Source organism: Halichoerus grypus, chromosome 13 (genome assembly GCF_964656455.1).
Source record: "Halichoerus grypus chromosome 13, mHalGry1.hap1.1, whole genome shotgun sequence".
NCBI lineage: Eukaryota > Metazoa > Chordata > Mammalia > Carnivora > Phocidae > Halichoerus > Halichoerus grypus.
In genome coordinates this window covers 59,092,236-59,107,397 of record NC_135724.1, presented here as the reverse complement: position 1 = coordinate 59,107,397, position 15,162 = coordinate 59,092,236, and positions in this window count along the sequence as shown.

Sequence of the window (15,162 nt, the reverse complement as noted above, 5' to 3'; positions counted from 1 at the left end):
CTTTTGCATGGAAGTCTAACAGCTAGTGTTCTAACTCGAAGAAACAACACTGTAGAGAAACCGTGCTTTAGCTACCGTCGACCTCTAGACGGACGAAGCATTACACGGAGTACCGTGGCTGAGAGCCTGGGGAACGGGTTCCATACGTGAAACCAAGAGAGAAATAGGTCTGGGCAGAAGGCACCTCTGGACTCAGCTCTTGCTACCTGAAGCTAACACGACTGCTCCATGTGTGCTTGGAATGCTATGTGCTCGACACTGACTGGGAAGAAACAAGCCTGTCAAGAATCCCAGCTGCAGCTCCTTCGCCTCCCAGGCTACTAACACCAAGAATCAATGCTGTAGCGTTACTGCGCTTTAGCTAACATTGCCGTTCCTGAAGCCGCAGGAGTTGTATAGTGCTCGTGTAGGAGAGACCGGGGAAAGGGTCCCATACGTGAAATGGAGTGAGAAACAGGCCGGTGCGGAAGGCAGCTCTCAACTCACCTCTTGTTTATGAGGCTAGTACCCTTGCCCTGGGTGTGCCTGCAGGCCATAAGCCAACCACCTAACTCAAAGGAACAACTCTGTAGGGAATTCCTGCTTCGGCTAAAAGAGCCATGCCTCAGGGTGGACGCATTGTGTGGTGTGCATGCGTGAGTGCACAGCAAGTGAGTCCAAAACCACTTTCCTTGTGAGACCCAGGCCCCGGAAGAAGCCAGAACACGACTCCCCACTTGCTCCGTGACACTAGTACTGCAGCCCCACATTTGAATGGAAGTCTAATAGCTAGCTTTCAAACTCGAAGAAACACCACAGTAGAGAAACCCTGCTTTAGCTACCGTCGACCTCTCTGTGGGCGAAGCAGTTTAGGGTGTACTGTGGCTGAGAGCCTGGGGACGGTTTCAATATCGTAATATCGGGGGAGAGACAGGCTGGTACAGAAGGCAGCTCTCAACCCACATCATGGTTATGGGGCTAGTACCGTTGCCCAGGGTGTGTGTGCAGGCTTAAATGAAGCCACCTAACTCGAAGGAAGAACTCGGTTGAGAGCCTGTGCTGCAGGTAAAAGAGCTGCTCCTGAGGGTGGCAGCATTTTGTTGTGTGCGTGCGTGAGAGCACTGCAAGGGAGTCCAAAGCTTTTTGCGAGTGAGACTCAGGCCCCAGCGAAAGGCAGAACACGACTCCCCATGTGTTTGACCAAGCTAGCACGGCAGCCCCACATTTGCATGGAAGTCTAATAGCTAGCGTTCTAACTCGAAGAAACTACACAGTAGAGAAACCGTGCTTTAGCTACCGTCGACCTCTCTGTGTGAGAAAGCAGTTTACGCTGCACTGTGGGTGAGGGCCTGGGGACAGGTTCCATAGGTAAAATCGAGGGAGAGACAGGCAGCTGTCAACTCACCTCTTGTTTACGAGGCTAGTGCAGTTGCCCCGGGTGTGCCTGCAGGCCTAAAGCCAAGCACCTAAGTCGAAGGAACAACTCTGTAGAGAATTCCTGCTTCCGCGAACATAGGCATTCCTGAGGCTGGAAGCATTTTGCTGTGTGCCTGCGTGAGAGAAGTGCGATGGAGTCCCAAACCATTTTCCGTGTGAGACTCAGGCCCCGGGAGAAGGGAGGACACGCCTCCCCACTTGTTTCATGAAGTTAGCACTGCGGCCCCACTTTTGCATGGAAGTCTAATAGCAAGCTTTCTTTTTCTTTATTATTCTTAAATGTTTTTATTGTTATGTTAATCCCCATACATTACATCATTAGTTTTAGATATAGTGTTCCATGATTCATTGTTTGTGCATAACACCCAGTGCTCCATGCAGAACGTGCCCTGCTCAATACCCATCACCAGGCTAAGCCATCCTCCCACCCCCCTCCCCTCTAGAACCCTCAGTTTCTTTTTCAGAGTCCATCGTCTCTCATGGTTCTTCTCCCCCTCCGATTTTCCCCCCTTCATTCTTCCCCTCCTGCTACGTTCTTCTTCTTCTTTTTTTCTTTCTTAACATATATTGCATTATTTGTTTCAGAGGTACAGATCTGAGATTCAACAGTCTTGCACAATTCACAGCGCTTACCAGAACACATACCCTCCCCAGTGTCCAACACCCAGTGAGCCCATCCCTCCCACCCCAGCCCCCACTCCAGCAACCCTCAGTTTGTTTCCTGAGATTAAGAATTCCTCCTATCAGTGAGGTCATATGATACATGTCTTTCTCTGTTTGACTTATTTCGCTCAGCATGATACCCTCCAGTTCCATCCACGTCGTTGCAGATGGCAAGATCTCATTCCTTTTGATGGCTGCATAATATTCCATTGTATATATATATACCCCCTCTTCTTTATCCATTCATCTGTTGGTGGACATCTTGGCTCTTTCCACAGTTTGGCTATTGTGGACATTCATAGCAAGCGTTCTAACTCGGAGAAACAACACTGAAGAGAAACCGTGCTTTAGCTACCGACGACCTCTGTGTGGGAGGAAGCAGTTTAGGGTGTACGGTGGTTGAGAGCCTGGGGACGGGTTCCGTTTCGGAAAATCGAGGGAGAGACAGGCCGGAGAGAAGGCAGCTCTCAACTCACACCATGGTTATGGGGCTAGGACCGTTGCCCCGGGTGTGTGTGCAGGCTTCATGAAAACCGCCTAACTCGAAGGAAAAACTCGCTGGAGAATCCATGCTTCAGCTAAAAGAGCCGCTCCTGAGGGTGGAAGCATTTTGTTGTGTGCGTGCATGAGAGCCCTGCAAGGGAGTCCAAAGCTTTTTGTGAGTGAGCCTCAGGCCCCAGCAGAAGGCAGAACACGACTCCCCATGTGTTTCATCACGCTAGCACGGCAGCCCCACTTTTGCATGGAAGTCTAACAGCTAGTGTTCTAACTCGAAGAAACAACACTGTAGAGAAACCGTGCTTTAGCTACCGTCGACCTCTAGACGGACGAAGCATTACACGGAGTACCGTGGCTGAGAGCCTGGGGAACGGGTTCCATACGTGAAACCAAGAGAGAAATAGGTCTGGGCAGAAGGCACCTCTGGACTCAGCTCTTGCTACCTGAAGCTAACACGACTGCTCCATGTGTGCTTGGAATGCTATGTGCTCGACACTGACTGGGAAGAAACAAGCCTGTCAAGAATCCCAGCTGCAGCTCCTTCGCCTCCCAGGCTACTAACACCAAGAATCAATGCTGTAGCGTTACTGCGCTTTAGCTAACATTGCCGTTCCTGAAGCCGCAGGAGTTGTATAGTGCTCGTGTAGGAGAGACCGGGGAAAGGGTCCCATACGTGAAATGGAGTGAGAAACAGGCCGGTGCGGAAGGCAGCTCTCAACTCACCTCTTGTTTATGAGGCTAGTACCCTTGCCCTGGGTGTGCCTGCAGGCCATAAGCCAACCACCTAACTCAAAGGAACAACTCTGTAGGGAATTCCTGCTTCGGCTAAAAGAGCCATGCCTCAGGGTGGACGCATTGTGTGGTGTGCATGCGTGAGTGCACAGCAAGTGAGTCCAAAACCACTTTCCTTGTGAGACCCAGGCCCCGGAAGAAGCCAGAACACGACTCCCCACTTGCTCCGTGACACTAGTACTGCAGCCCCACATTTGAATGGAAGTCTAATAGCTAGCTTTCAAACTCGAAGAAACACCACAGTAGAGAAACCCTGCTTTAGCTACCGTCGACCTCTCTGTGGGCGAAGCAGTTTAGGGTGTACTGTGGCTGAGAGCCTGGTGACGGTTTCAATATCGTAATATCGGGGGAGAGACAGGCCGGTACAGAAGGCAGCTCTCAACCCACATCATGGTTATGGGGCTAGTACCGTTGCCCAGGGTGTGTGTGCAGGCTTAAATGAAGCCACCTAACTCGAAGGAAGAACTCGGTTGAGAGCCTGTGCTGCAGGTAAAAGAGCTGCTCCTGAGGGTGGCAGCATTTTGTTGTGTGCGTGCGTGAGAGCACTGCAAGGGAGTCCAAAGCTTTTTGCGAGTGAGACTCAGGCCCCAGCGAAAGGCAGAACACGACTCCCCATGTGTTTGACCAAGCTAGCACGGCAGCCCCACATTTGCATGGAAGTCTAATAGCTAGCGTTCTAACTCGAAGAAACTACACAGTAGAGAAACCGTGCTTTAGCTACCGTCGACCTCTCTGTGGGCGAAGCAGTTTAGGGTGTACTGTGGCTGAGAGCCTGGGGACGGTTCCAATATCGTAATATCGGGGAGAGACAGGCCAGTACAGAAGGCAGCTCTCAACCCACATCATGGTTATGGGGCTAGTACCGGTGCCCAGGGTGTGTGTGCAGGCTTAAATGAATCCACCTAACTCAAAGGAAAAACTCGGTTGAGAGCCTGTGCTTCAGGTAAAAGAGCTGCTCCTGAGGGTGGCAGCATTTTGTTGTGTGCGTGCGTGAGAGCACTGCAACGGAGTCCAAAGCTTTTTGCGAGTGAGACTCAGGCCCCAGCGAAAGGCAAAACACGACTCCCCATGTGTTTGACCAAGCTAGCACGGCAGCCCCACATTTGCATGGAACTCTAATAGCTAGCGTTCTAACTCGAAGAAACTACACAGTAGAGAAACCGTGCTTTAGCTACCGTCGACCTCTCTGTGTGAGAAAGCAGTTTACGCTGCACTGTGGGTGAGGGCCTGGGGACAGGTTCCATAGGTAAAATCGAGGGAGAGACAGGCAGCTGTCAACTCACCTCTTGTTTACGAGGCTAGTGCAGTTGCCCCGGGTGTGCCTGCAGTCCTAAAGCTAAGCACCTAAGTCGAAGGAACAACTCTGTAGAGAATTCCTGCTTCAGCGAACATAGGCATTCCTGAGGCTGGAAGCATTTTGCTGTGTGCCTGCGTGAGAGAAGTGCAATGGGGTCCCAAACCATTTTCCGTGTGAGACTCAGGCCCCGGGAGAAGGGAGGACACGCCTCCCCACTTGTTTCATGAAGCTAGCAGTGCGGCCCCACTTTTGCATGGAAGTCTAATCGCTAGCGTTGTAACTCGGAGAAACAACACTGTAGAGAAACCGTGTTTTAGCTACCGTCGACCTCTGTGGGAGGAAGCAGTATAGGGTGTACTGTGGGTGAGAGCCTGGGGACGGGTTCCATTTCGTAAAATCGGGGGAGAGACAGGCCGGTACACAAGGCAGCCCTCCACTCATACCATGGCTATGGGGCTAGTACCGTTACCCCGGGTGTGCGTGCAGGCTTAAAGACAACCACCTAACTCGAAGGAAAAACTTGGTAGACAATCCATGCTTCAGCTAAAACAGCCACTCCAGAGGGTGGGGAAGCATTTTGTTGTGTGCGTGCGTGAGAGCCCTGCGAGGGAGTCCAAAGCTTTTTGCGAGTGAGACTCAGGCCCCAGCAGAAGGCAGAACACGACTCGCCATGTGTTTCATCAAGCTAGCACTGCGGCCCCACTTTTGCCTGGAAGTCTAATCGCTAGCGTTCAAACTCGAAGAAACAACAGTGTAGAGAAACCGTGCTGTAGCTACCGTCGACCTCTCTGTGTGAGAAAGCAGTTTACGCTGCACTGTGGGTGAGAGCCTGGGGACAGGTTCCATAGGTAAAATCGAGGGAGAGACAGGCCAGTGCAGAAGGCAGCTGTCAACTCACCTCTTGTTTACGAGGCTAGTGCAGTTGCCCCGGGTGTGCCTGCAGGCCTAAAGCCAAGCACCTAAGTCGAAGGAACAACTCTGTAGAGAATTCCTGCTTCAGCGAACATAGGCATTCCTGAGGCTGGAAGCATTTTGCTGTGTGCCTGCGTGAGAGAAGTGCAATGGGGTCCCAAACCATTTTCCGTGTGAGACTCAGGCCCCGGGAGAAGGGAGGACACGCCTCCCCACTTGTTTCATGAAGCTAGCAGTGCGGCCCCACTTTTGCATGGAAGTCTAATCGCTAGCGTTGTAACTCGGAGAAACAACACTGTAGAGAAACCGTGCTTTAGCTACCGTCGACCTCTGTGGGAGGAAGCAGTATAGGGTGTACTGTGGGTGAGAGCCTGGGGACGGGTTCCATTTCGTAAAATCGGGGGAGAGACAGGCCGGTACACAAGGCAGCCCTCCACTCATACCATGGCTATGGGGCTAGTACCGTTACCCCGGGTGTGCGTGCAGGCTTAAAGACAACCACCTAACTCGAAGGAAAAACTTGGTAGACAATCCATGCTTCAGCTAAAACAGCCACTCCAGAGGGTGGGGAAGCATTTTGTTGTGTGCGTGCGTGAGAGCCCTGCGAGGGAGTCCAAAGCTTTTGGCGAGTGAGACTCAGGCCCCAGCAGAAGGCAGAACACGACTCGCCATGTGTTTCATCAAGCTAGCACTGCGGCCCCACTTTCGCATGGAAGTCTAATCGCTAGCGTTCTAACTCGAAGAAACAACACGGTAGAGAAATCGTGCTTTAGCTACCATCCACGTCTCTGAGGGAGGAAGCAGTTTCCAGGCTACCGTGGGTGAGAGCCTGGGGAACGGGTTCCTTACGTGAGACCGAGGGAGAAGAAGTCCGGGCCAGAAGGCACCTCTCGACTCAGCTCTTGTTACCTGAAGCTAACACTACCGCTCCATGTGTGCATAGGAATGCCAAGTGCTCCACACTGATTTGGCAGAAAGAAGCCGGTCAAGAATCCCAGCTTCAGCTCATTCGCCTCTCCACAGGGTGGCAGCATTTTCAACTCTGCTTGAGTGCAAACCTGGGGAAGGAGTCCCAGCAGAATTCCGAGGGAGAAATAAGCATGGGCAGGAGGCAGCTATCGACTCAACTCTTGTTTCGGGAAACTACATCGGCTCTCCCGTGTGTGCGTGGAGTCCTAAGTGCCATGCACCCAACGCAAGGGAACAAAAGTGCAGAGGACCCGTGCCTCAGCAAAGATCGCCCTTCCTGAGCGTGCACTTCATCTATTGTGTGTTTTTGTGAACGCATGAGAAATGGAACCTAAACGTAACTCGGAGTGAGAAGCAGGCCTGGAAGGAAGGCTGCTGTGGACTCACCTCTTGTTTGAGGAGATTAGCACTGCTGTACCCTGTGTGCCTGGATGCCTAGTTACCAGGCTACTAACACCAAGAATCAATGCTATAGGGTTACTGCGCTTTAGTTAACATTGCCGTTCCTGAAGCCAGGGGAATTTGACAGTGCTCGTGTATGAGAGCCCGGGGAAAGGGTCCCATACGTGAAATGGAGTGAGAAACAGGCCGGTGCGGAAGGCAGCTCTCAACTCACCTCTTGTTTTTGAGGCTGGTACCCTTGCCCCGGGGGTGCCTGCAGGCCTAAAGCCAACCACCTAACTCAAAGGAACAACTCTGTAGAGAATTCCTGCTTCGGCTAAAGTAGCCATGCCGGAGGGTGGACGCATTTTGCTGTGTGCATGCGTGAGCGCACTGCAAGTGAGTCCAGAACCATTTTCCGTGTGGGACTCAGGCCCCGGCAGAAGGCAGAACACGACTCCCCACTTGTTTCCTGAGGCTAGCACTGCGGCCCCACTTTTGCATGGAAGTCTAATAGCAAGCGTTCTTTTTTTTTTTATTAAATTTTTTTTATTGTTATGTTAATCCCCATACATTACATCAGTAGTTTTAGATAGAGTGTTCCATGATTCATTGTTTGTGCATAACACCCAGTGCTCCATGCAGAACGTGCCCTCCTCAATACCCATCACCAGGCTAACCCATCCTCCCACCCCCCTCCCCTCTAGAACCCTCAGTTTGTTTTTCAGAGTCCATCGTCTCTCATGGTTCTTCTCCCCCTCCGATTTCTCCCCCTTCATTCTCCCCCTCCTGCTACATTCTTCTTCTTCTTTTTTTCTTTCTTAACATATATTGCATTATTTGATTCAGAGGTACAGATCTGAGATTCAACAGTCTTGCACAATTCACAGCGCTTACCAGAACACATACCCTCCCCAGTGTCTATCACCCAGTCACCCCATCCCTCCCACCCCACCCCCCACTCCAGCAACTCTCAGTTTGTTTCATGAGATTAAGAATTCCTCCTATCAGTGAGGTCATATGATACATGTCTTTCTCTGTCTGACTTATTTCGCTCAGCATAATACCCTCCAGTTCCATCCACGTTGTTGCAAATGGCAATATCTCATTCCTTTTGATGGCTGCATAATATTCCATTGTGTATATATATATATACATATATATATATATATATATATATATACCACATCTTCTTTATCCATTCATCTGTTGATGGACATCTTGGCTCTTTCCACAGTTTGGCTATTGTGGACATTAATAGCAAGCGTTCTAACTCGGAGAAACAGCACTGAAGAGAAACCGTGCTTTAGCTACCGACGACCTCTGTGTGGGAGGAAGCAGTTTAGGGTGTACTGTGGGTGAGAGCCTGGGGACGGGTTCCGTTTCGTAAAATCGAGGGAGAGACAGGCCAGAGACAGGCCAGGCTGCAGCTCTCAACTCACACCATGGCTATGGGGCTAGGACCGTTGCCCCGGGTGTGTGTGCAGGCTTCATGAAAACCGCCTAAGTCGAAGGAAAAACTCGGTGGAGAATCCATGCTTCAGCTAAAACAGCCGCTCGTGAGGGTGGAAGCATTTTGTTGTGTGCGTGCATGAGAGCCCTGCAAGGGAGTCCAAAGCTTTTTGCGAGTGAGCCTCAGGCCCCAGCAGAAGGCAGAACACGACTCCCCCTGTGTTTCATCAAGCTAGCACTGCGGCCCCACTTTTGCATGGAAGTCTCATCACTAGCGTTCTAACTCAAAGAAACAACAGTGTAGAGAAATCGTGCTTTAGTTACTGTCGACCTCCAGGCGGAGGAAGCAGTATACAGGGTACCGTGGGTGAGAGCCTGGGCAACGGTTTCCATACGTGAAACCGAGGGAGAAACCGTTCCGGGCAGAAGGCACCTCTGGACTCAGATCTTGCTACCTGAAGCTAACACTACTGCTCCATGTGTGCTTGGAATGCTCCGTGCTCAACACTGCCTTGGAAGGAACAAGCCTGTAAAGAATCCCAGCTGCAGCTCATTCGCCTACCAGGCTACTAAGGCCACGAAGCAATGGTGTATAGTTACTGCCCTTTCTGTAACATTGCCGTTCCTGAAGACGGAGGAATTTTACAGTGCTCCTGTAGGAGAGACCGGGAAAGGGTCCCATACGTGAAATGGAGTGAGAAACAGGCCGGGGTGGAAGGGAGCTCTAAACTCACCTCTTGTTTCTGATGCTAGTACCCTTGCCCCGGGGGTGCCTGCAGGCCTAAAGCCAACCACCTAACTCAAGGGAACAACTCTTTAGAGAATTCCTGCTTCGGCTAAAAGAGCCATGCCTGAGGGTGGACGCATTTTGCTGTGTGCAAGGGTGAGCGCCCTGCAGCTGAGTCCAAAACCATTTTCTGTGTGAGACTCAGGCCCCGGAAGAAAGCAGAACACGACTCCCCACTTGTTTCATGAAGCTAGCACTGCGGCCCCACTTTTGTATGGAAGTCTAATCGCTAGCATTCTAACTCAGAGAAACAACACTAGAGAAACCGTGCTTTAGGTACCGTCGACCTCTGTGTGGGAGGAAGCACTTTAGGGTGTACTGTGGGTGAGAGCCTGAGGACGGGTTCCATTTCGGAAAATCGGGGGAGGGACAGGCCGGTACACAAGGCAGCTCTGCGCTCACACCATGGTTATGGGGCTAGTACCGTTGCCCCGGGTGTGCGTGCAGGCTTAAAGACAACCACCTAACTCGAAGGAAAAACTTGGTAGACAATCCATGCTTCAGCTAAAACAGCCACTCCAGAGGGTGGGGAAGCATTTTGTTGTGTGCGTGCGTGAGAGCCCTGCGAGGGAGTCCAAAGCTTTTTGCGAGTGAGACTCAGGCCCCAGCAGAAGGCAGAACACGACTCGCCATGTGTTTCATCAAGCTAGCACTGCGGCCCCACTTTTGCCTGGAAGTCTAATCGCTAGCGTTCAAACTCGAAGAAACAACAGTGTAGAGAAACCGTGCTGTAGCTACCGTCGACCTCTCTGTGTGAGAAAGCAGTTTACGCTGCACTGTGGGTGAGAGCCTGGGGACAGGTTCCATAGGTAAAATCGAGGGAGAGACAGGCCAGTGCAGAAGGCAGCTGTCAACTCACCTCTTGTTTACGAGGCTACTGCAGTTGCCCCGGGTGTGCCTGCAGGCCTAAAGCCAAGCACCTAAGTCGAAGGAACAACTCTGTAGAGAATTCCTGCTTCCGCGAACATAGGCATTCCTGAGGCTGGAAGCATTTTGCTGTGTGCCTGCGTGAGAGAAGTGCAATGGGGTCCCAAACCATTTTCCGTGTGAGACTCAGGCCCCGGGAGAAGGGAGGACACGCCTCCCCACTTGTTTCATGAAGCTAGCAGTGCGGCCCCACTTTTGCATGGAAGTCTAATCGCTAGCGTTGTAACTCGGAGAAACAACACTGTAGAGAAACCGTGCTTTAGCTACCGTCGACCTCTGTGGGAGGAAGCAGTATAGGGTGTACTGGGGGTGAGAGCCTGGGGACGGGTTCCATTTCGTAAAATCGGGGGAGAGACAGGCCGGTACACAAGGCAGCCCTCCACTCATACCATGGCTATGGGGCTAGTACCGTTACCCCGGGTGTGCGTGCAGGCTTAAAGACAACCACCTAACTCGAAGGAAAAACTTGGTAGACAATCCATGCTTCAGCTAAAACAGCCACTCCAGAGGGTGGGGAAGCATTTTGTTGTGTGCGTGCGTGAGAGCCCTGCGAGGGAGTCCAAAGCTTTTGGCGAGTGAGACTCAGGCCCCAGCAGAAGGCAGAACACGACTCGCCATGTGTTTCATCAAGCTAGCACTGCGGCCCCACTTTCGCATGGAAGTCTAATCGCTAGCGTTCTAACTCGAAGAAACAACACGGTAGAGAAATCGTGCTTTAGCTACCATCCACGTCTCTGAGGGAGGAAGCAGTTTCCAGGCTACCGTGGGTGAGAGCCTGGGGAACGGGTTCCTTACGTGAGACCGAGGGAGAAGAAGTCCGGGCCAGAAGGCACCTCTCGACTCAGCTCTTGTTACCTGAAGCTAACACTACCGCTCCATGTGTGCATAGGAATGCCAAGTGCTCCACACTGATTTGGCAGAAAGAAGCCGGTCAAGAATCCCAGCTTCAGCTCATTCGCCTCTCCACAGGGTGGCAGCATTTTCAACTCTGCTTGAGTGCAAACCTGGGGAAGGAGTCCCAGCAGAATTCCGAGGGAGAAATAAGCATGGGCAGGAGGCAGCTATCGACTCAACTCTTGTTTCGGGAAACTACATCGGCTCTCCCGTGTGTGCGTGGAGTCCTAAGTGCCATGCACCCAACGCAAGGGAACAAAAGTGCAGAGGACCCGTGCCTCAGCAAAGATCGCCCTTCCTGAGCGTGCACTTCATCTATTGTGTGTTTTTGTGAACGCATGAGAAATGGAACCTAAACGTAACTCGGAGTGAGAAGCAGGCCTGGAAGGAAGGCTGCTGTGGACTCACCTCTTGTTTGAGGAGATTAGCACTGCTGTACCCTGTGTGCCTGGATGCCTAGTTACCAGGCTACTAACACCAAGAATCAATGCTATAGGGTTACTGCGCTTTAGTTAACATTGCCGTTCCTGAAGCCAGGGGAATTTGACAGTGCTCGTGTATGAGAGCCCGGGGAAAGGGTCCCATACGTGAAATGGAGTGAGAAACAGGCCGGTGCAGAAGGCAGCTCTCAACTCACCTCTTGTTTTTGAGGCTGGTACCCTTGCCCCGGGGGTGCCTGCAGGCCTAAAGCCAACCACCTAACTCAAAGGAACAACTCTGTAGAGAATTCCTGCTTCGGCTAAAGTAGCCATGCCGGAGGGTGGACGCATTTTGCTGTGTGCATGCGTGAGCGCACTGCAAGTGAGTCCAGAACCATTTTCCGTGTGGGACTCAGGCCCCGGCAGAAGGCAGAACACGACTCCCCACTTGTTTCCTGAGGCTAGCACTGCGGCCCCACTTTTGCATGGAAGTCTAATAGCAAGCGTTCTTTTTTTTTTTATTAAATTTTTTTTATTGTTATGTTAATCCCCATACATTACATCAGTAGTTTTAGATAGAGTGTTCCATGATTCATTGTTTGTGCATAACACCCAGTGCTCCATGCAGAACGTGCCCTCCTCAATACCCATCACCAGGCTAACCCATCCTCCCACCCCCCTCCCCTCTAGAACCCTCAGTTTGTTTTTCAGAGTCCATCGTCTCTCATGGTTCTTCTCCCCCTCCGATTTCTCCCCCTTCATTCTCCCCCTCCTGCTACATTCTTCTTCTTCTTTTTTTCTTTCTTAACATATATTGCATTATTTGATTCAGAGGTACAGATCTGAGATTCAACAGTCTTGCACAATTCACAGCGCTTACCAGAACACATACCCTCCCCAGTGTCCATCACCCAGTCACCCCATCCCTCCCACCCCACCCCCCACTCCAGCAACTCTCAGTTTGTTTCCTGAGATTAAGAATTCCTCCTATCAGTGAGGTCATATGATACATGTCTTTCTCTGTCTGACTTATTTCGCTCAGCATAATACCCTCCAGTTCCATCCACGTTGTTGCAAATGGCAATATCTCATTCCTTTTGATGGCTGCATAATATTCCATTGTGTATATATATATATATATATATATATATATACACCACATCTTCTTTATCCATTCATCTGTTGATGGACATCTTGGCTCTTTCCACAGTTTGGCTATTGTGGACATTAATAGCAAGCGTTCTAACTCGGAGAAACAGCACTGAAGAGAAACCGTGCTTTAGCTACCGACGACCTCTGTGTGGGAGGAAGCAGTTTAGGGTGTACTGTGGGTGAGAGCCTGGGGACGGGTTCCGTTTCGTAAAATCGAGGGAGAGACAGGCCAGAGACAGGCCAGGCTGCAGCTCTCAACTCACACCATGGCTATGGGGCTAGGACCGTTGCCCCGGGTGTGTGTGCAGGCTTCATGAAAACCGCCTAAGTCGAAGGAAAAACTCGGTGGAGAATCCATGCTTCAGCTAAAACAGCCGCTCGTGAGGGTGGAAGCATTTTGTTGTGTGCGTGCATGAGAGCCCTGCAAGGGAGTCCAAAGCTTTTTGCGAGTGAGCCTCAGGCCCCAGCAGAAGGCAGAACACGACTCCCCCTGTGTTTCATCAAGCTAGCACTGCGGCCCCACTTTTGCATGGAAGTCTCATCACTAGCGTTCTAACTCAAAGAAACAACAGTGTAGAGAAATCGTGCTTTAGTTACTGTCGACCTCCAGGCGGAGGAAGCAGTATACAGGGTACCGTGGGTGAGAGCCTGGGCAACGGTTTCCATACGTGAAACCGAGGGAGAAACCGTTCCGGGCAGAAGGCACCTCTGGACTCAGATCTTGCTACCTGAAGCTAACACTACTGCTCCATGTGTGCTTGGAATGCTCCGTGCTCAACACTGCCTTGGAAGGAACAAGCCTGTAAAGAATCCCAGCTGCAGCTCATTCGCCTACCAGGCTACTAAGGCCACGAAGCAATGGTGTATAGTTACTGCCCTTTCTGTAACATTGCCGTTCCTGAAGACGGAGGAATTTTACAGTGCTCCTGTAGGAGAGACCGGGAAAGGGTCCCATACGTGAAATGGAGTGAGAAACAGGCCGGGGTGGAAGGGAGCTCTAAACTCACCTCTTGTTTCTGATGCTAGTACCCTTGCCCCGGGGGTGCCTGCCGGCCTAAAGCCAACCACCTAACTCAAGGGAACAACTCTTTAGAGAATTCCTGCTTCGGCTAAAAGAGCCATGCCTGAGGGTGGACGCATTTTGCTGTGTGCAAGGGTGAGCGCCCTGCAGCTGAGTCCAAAACCATTTTCTGTGTGAGACTCAGGCCCCGGAAGAAAGCAGAACACGACTCCCCACTTGTTTCATGAAGCTAGCACTGCGGCCCCACTTTTGTATGGAAGTCTAATCGCTAGCATTCTAACTCAGAGAAACAACACTAGAGAAACCGTGCTTTAGGTACCGTCGACCTCTGTGTGGGAGGAAGCACTTTAGGGTGTACTGTGGGTGAGAGCCTGAGGACGGGTTCCATTTCGGAAAATCGGGGGAGGGACAGGCCGGTACACAAGGCAGCTCTGCGCTCACACCATGGTTATGGGGCTAGTACCGTTGCCCCGGGTGTGCGTGCAGGCTTAAAGACAACCACCTAACTCGAAGGAAAAACTTGGTAGACAATCCATGCTTCAGCTAAAACAGCCACTCCAGAGGGTGGGGAAGCATTTTGTTGTGTGCGTGCGTGAGAGCCCTGCGAGGGAGTCCAAAGCTTTTTGCGAGTGAGACTCAGGCCCCAGCAGAAGGCAGAACACGACTCGCCATGTGTTTCATCAAGCTAGCACTGCGGCCCCACTTTTGCCTGGAAGTCTAATCGCTAGCGTTCAAACTCGAAGAAACAACAGTGTAGAGAAACCGTGCTGTAGCTACCGTCGACCTCTCTGTGTGAGAAAGCAGTTTACGCTGCACTGTGGGTGAGAGCCTGGGGACAGGTTCCATAGGTAAAATCGAGGGAGAGACAGGCCAGTGCAGAAGGCAGCTGTCAACTCACCTCTTGTTTACGAGGCTAGTGCAGTTGCCCCGGGTGTGCCTGCAGGCCTAAAGCCAAGCACCTAAGTCGAAGGAACAACTCTGTAGAGAATTCCTGCTTCAGCGAACATAGGCATTCCTGAGGCTGGAAGCATTTTGCTGTGTGCCTGCGTGAGAGAAGTGCAATGGGGTCCCAAACCATTTTCCGTGTGAGACTCAGGCCCCGGGAGAAGGGAGGACACGCCTCCCCACTTGTTTCATGAAGCTAGCAGTGCGACCCCACTTTTGCATGGAAGTCTAATCGCTAGCGTTGTAACTCGGAGAAACAACACTGTAGAGAAACCGTGCTTTAGCTACCGTCGACCTCTGTGGGAGGAAGCAGTATAGGGTGTACTGTGGGTGAGAGCCTGGGGACGGGTTCCATTTCGTAAAATCGGGGGAGAGACAGGCCGGTACACAAGGCAGCCCTCCACTCATACCATGGCTATGGGGCTAGTACCGTTACCCCGGGTGTGCGTGCAGGCTTAAAGACAACCACCTAACTCGAAGGAAAAACTTGGTAGACAATCCATGCTTCAGCTAAAACAGCCACTCCAGAGGGTGGGGAAGCATTTTGTTGTGTGCGTGCGTGAGAGCCCTGCGAGGGAGTCCAAAGCTTTTTGCGAGTGAGACTCAGGCCCCAGCAGAAGGCAGAACACGACTCGCC